The following is a 5,260-nucleotide window of genomic DNA, read 5'->3' as shown; positions in this document are numbered from 1 at the left end:
AAACAGGTCCCTGAAAACCAGATTGCAGGAGTTTCCACTCTTCTGTGTACAGCTTTGAGCAGTAGGGTTCCATCTCAGGGAACTCTTAAAGGGAGTTGGCAGGCTGGTATTTCAGGTGTTTTGAAGGGTAGGGAAGAGGAAATTATTTCCCTAGCTACAAGTGAATTTTCTCCCTCTTTTCAAATGTATTTATGGGGCTGGGAAGGGGAAAATAATGTTGAAAAAGAAAATAGATCTTTTTTAGGAATTGTAGGAAAGGGGTTGGACAAATATATTAACGGCAGAAAAATAATTTTCTGCACATCTGCCATGAATTTGCATAATGCTATCTTAACTACTGTTCAAATCAAAGCCAGTTCAAGTAAACAGAAAAGACCCTGATTGAACTAATTACAAATTTCAGAGATGAGAAAGGCTAAGTAGGAAGTATTCGCAGGTTTACTTTGCAAGCGCACTGTAGTGTACACCATAGTGCAGTGAAAAATATTCTGTTCATGCACGGTTGTGTTATAATTGCCAAAATGGTTCAGTATCATTTCAGTTATTAAGGCAGTAATGAACCTTTAAATGCATGTTGAGTCCCAGTGATGTTATAGATTTACTTGCAGGTTAAGGAGTGAAAACCTTTTGTATATTTGCTTTTCCCAGAATAGAAATGTTAAGATTTTAAGTAAGAATTAAAATAATTTGACTTTAAAAATAAGGTATCTAGTCTAAGCTAACCTCTTCAGTGCCATATAAAATCAGTGGAAACAGATAGAAATTCCAGAGGCAATTCATAAGTAAATGAAACTCTAAGAGCAAGTAGAAGCAAACAGACCACCTAATCCTCTACTGTGTCTCCAGAACTGCTCAGCATAAGATGCCAAGTGGAAAGTACACAAACAGCTCCCCACAACACTCCCCTACAGCCAGTGGGCTGGGGGGGTTCCAAGGCCAGGAGCATCATCTCATCCCTCCCCTCCGATGAAAACAGCCCAAGAGACAGGGTACGGCTCAGCCTCCTCCAGTGCTTCTCTCTCACCACTGGCCATGGGATGAGCATGGCTGCCTGAAAGCCTCATTTGTAAATGATGCAGGCAGTTGTGATGATGTTTGCCCACACCTGGCACCTCCTCACCAGGCAGTGTCCACACAGCTGAGGAGCTGCTTTACAAAATCAGGGCAGCTACTCGTTCTACTGAGGCAATAGAGCTGCGCCACAGGAACTTCCACTGCGTGGCCTGCAGGATGGTCACCATACCCACCATCCATCCTGCATCCAAAACAAGAAACCATCCCAAAAGGCCATTAATCCCTGAACTCAGCACAGCAGGTGCTCGAGCTGGTTAATGCCTAGCTAGCACAAGAAGTTGCTGAGCAGAGCTCTGCTGCAGCTGCAGATCTGCTCCCCAGTATGTGATCACTGAATTGTCATATTATTTAGAAGTCCTTGACCAGCAAGATGTATCTTTGATTTCAGCATGATTCAAGTGCTATTTTTCTCTTGTACCTCTTGTACAAATGAACTTGGTCTGCAGAAAAAACGTCTATCATGTTATATATCTGTATGCATGTATAAAAATCTTACCAGATGTCTGGGAATCAATAGGAAGGTGCTGGATTCCACTGGAAGTATCCAGACACCTGAGTCTTCTTGTGGGATCTCAGTCTTCTATTCACAGATGGCTGTTGTGAACTGACTTAGGAGATAACTTTATAATTAATTCTGCTTTATTCTGACAGAAAGCTGAAGTCTTTTAGCAAATCATATGGGGTAAATAACAAGCAGAACAGTTGGTTTGTTATTAAAATTAAAAATTTCATCTGCCTTCAAATTGCAGTTATTTTTAAAGGTATTTCTTAATATGGCTCTCTGCTGTATGAGTCATGACCTGATCCTGGTATCTTGGCAACTGCATTAGTTACTTCATATCTAGCAGCTCACACTGCTTGAGGAGATTGCACCGATTTTCTCTCTATATCCAGTCTCATTTTCTAGCACCATTCTGATTGCCACACATGTGGCGTCTGTTGCTCCCATCATTGAACCTAGCAATTGCAAGGACTTTATTCCTTGTTGCTGGTGCTCTGAGTTTTGGAGGAAAACTACCATGAAACAAGGATTTTCTCTGTCAAGAAACACATCCATCTGTTCGAGGCACTGGGAGAAGAGGATGAATAAGTACAGTAATGCTCCCAGTTTGTGATTCAGTAGGAGTGGAAGTTTAAAAAGACCAAATGAATGAAAGGAGGAAAAAGGAAAGAAAAGCTTTCCCCCCCCCCCCAATACCAGGCAAAGCATCACCTGTCTCCAAATCACTCTCAAAACACTTTTCATGCTATCACTGGGAGAAAGAATTATTTGTCAAGTACAGGTCTGAAAAATCTCAGATCCACTTGTTTCTCTTCTAAATGATGAAGGCTGTAGAATAGAGATTAACTGCCTGCAGCTAGGAATCAGGCTGGAAGGAAAAGAAGCAGGAAAAAATTAAGAAAAGCTTTATGTTTTATGAAACATGCAAGGTTAAACCTGCTATTAATTTTCATGTGCAAATGGCAGTTCTACAATTAGTATTCAATCAAATCTGAGGAATGGGCTCAAGGGTATTGACTTTATGATCTTATCTACTAATTAGCTCATTCTATATATGAAATAGAAATACTTTCTCATTAAAATCAATGTTATATCTACTAATATTGGATTTGATCTAATGTTAGAGAAAATCTAATTATTACCTAAATAATAATAATGTAATCTCCTGGAAGAAAGTTAGAAGGAAGATTAAATAGTGTCATATCCACTCTGGAGATAATATGACTAAAGCAGACATGGAGAAGGAAAAAAAGAAAAACCCTCTACCCACAATATGCCTGGACACAGTGCAGTGAACATCTTCCCCCTTCTCTGACACTAAATGCTAAGATATGTTTACTTTTTTAAAGAACTGAGTCCACACTGCTGATGTCTATACTGACAAATGAGGCTGTGCCAAAGGTCCTGGGAATGATAACTCATTCATTTATAGTGGTAAACTCTTAAAACAAATCTCTGGCATGATTTTTCCCAAACCCAGTTAGCTGCCTTCTTAATATTTCCCAGGCAAAATGCAAAAGTTAGCACGGCCAAGCAGACTTCCCATGGGCAATCTGCACATGGCTAACCTGTCCTGGGACTGACAAGTGCAGGTGACAGCATAGCAGTTAGCCTCAGTAGTGGAGAATAATCCTGAACATATTTACTTTACCTGTGTGGTCACAGACTCCTCAGGGAAACGTGACATTCTCTAGAAATAACACAAATGATAACTCCAATTGATAGCATAAAGCAAGTTTAGGATCCTCTCACTCATTGCAGAAGCTACAGACACATGAGAATGACAGAAAGGACCTACTTGTACTGGATCCAAACTAAATATCTTGTTGAAAGTGGATGCCCATTTCTAAATGGCTTTCTTTGTAATACTGCCGGTTTACAGCAACACAGAAACTGCTGTCAAAGAGCAATTTGCTTTTTTTTTTCCCCCATCCAGAATTCTTGTTAGCTTTTGAGTCAGACAGTAAAGATGGTATTTTTCTGTTGTCAAATACAATCCATTCTAAGTCTAGACCTGAATTTATTTTGTGACATGAAGAAAATTTATTAATTTTCCCTTTATCTCCGCTTCTGGAAATATATCTCTTCTTAAATTAAACTGTCTGAAATTCGCTAGCGCCATTTGATTTATTCCCCTGGGAAGAGAAGAGGCATCCTGATACATTTTTAGATGTGACAACCACTGGAAGTGTTCAGTGCATAAAAAACACATGCAGAATGTGTAGAGAAGAGTAATAGGAATGTTGTGACTGGTGTGAATGGGGAATGTATGGAAATGTCTGATCATGTTTTGAAGACACCCAGAGATCAGCAGCTCATCACAATCCTAGCATGCAGCAAGGAGCAACTTCACAGGTCACCCAGCTGGAATAGTACTGCAAGTAAATCCTGACAACTCACAGAGTGGGCTGAAGGGGAGACACGGAGGACCATCAGGCCCAAAGAAGTACAGAAAGGCACATGCAGAAGTCAGCACATGGTTCCCAAACCAGGAGACAAGGTGAGGACCTCTCCTACAAAGACAAGCTGAGGGAGCTGTGCTCAGCCCAGAGAAGAGAAGGCTTTGGGGAGACCTCATTGCAGCCTTACAGTACCTAAAGGGGGCTTATAAAAAGGAGAAGAGGGACTTTTTGTGTGGGCAGACAGCGACAGGACAAGGGGCAATGGTTTCAAACTGAAAGAGGGCAGGTTTAGGTTAGATGTTAGGAAGAAACTCTTTACAGTGAGGGTGCTGAAGCGCTGGAATAGGTTGCTGAGAGAAGTTGTCAGTGCCCCATCCCTGGAGCGCATCCCCCCTGGGTGGGACATTCAGAGTGATAGTGTTGGCTGAATACCTGCCTGCCCATGGGAAGTGGTGAACGAATTCCTTGTTTTGCTTTTGCTTTATCTATTAAATTGTCTTTGTCTCAGCCTATGAGATTTTTCACTTTACCCTTCTGTTTCTCTCCCCCCTCCCACTGTGAGGTGAGTGGGCAAGAGGCTGCATGGTATTTAATTGCCCTCTGGGCTTAAACCATGACAGTGAGACAAAGACCATCAGTTATAAGAGCAAAGCTTATTATTAGCAATGCCAGCAGCAACAACAAAATCCAATAAAATAAATAAGATGGAGATTAAAGAGCAAGCTATTATTACAGAAAAAATAGAAGTAAAATACATCCCATTTTCATTCAGTTCTGTTATCTATTTTAGACCTTGTATTTCCAATTTAACAAAGTAGAAAATAAATTCAGCACTATACAGGGAAACAAATATAGAAAAAAATATAATCAGAATTATAGTAAGAAACTGGAGAGGGGACTGGAGACTTCAAAAATGAGTCAAGAAAAAATCATATACTGAAGTGTGTGAACGTATGCTTACCTACATTAACAGGCTGAGTGTGGGTGGTGGGTATGCCCACTGTAAACATGCATGGATAAACAACATGCAAAGCAAAATAGGTTAAATCAGCACAAGACATCTTAGCAGACAGAATAGGCAGTTATTGTAAAAGGCTTGTATAGGAATAACTCATAAAAAATCCTATCCAGAAAGATCGAGATGGAGAGAAAAAAAGTATTATTAGAAAGAAATACTAGTAGCAATATTCAAGTTTTTATCAAATATTAATGCAGCATTTGATACATGAGGACCTGTTAATATTAAAGCATAGTATTGAAATTACTAACATTTTTCCTTCTG

This window comes from Corvus brachyrhynchos, unplaced genomic scaffold (genome assembly GCF_000691975.1).
Source record: "Corvus brachyrhynchos isolate BGI_N302 unplaced genomic scaffold, ASM69197v1 scaffold28, whole genome shotgun sequence".
In the NCBI taxonomy this organism is placed as follows: Eukaryota; Metazoa; Chordata; class Aves; order Passeriformes; family Corvidae; genus Corvus; species Corvus brachyrhynchos.
The sequence above is the reverse complement of the archived record's forward strand: the minus strand, read 5'-3'. Positions refer to the sequence as shown.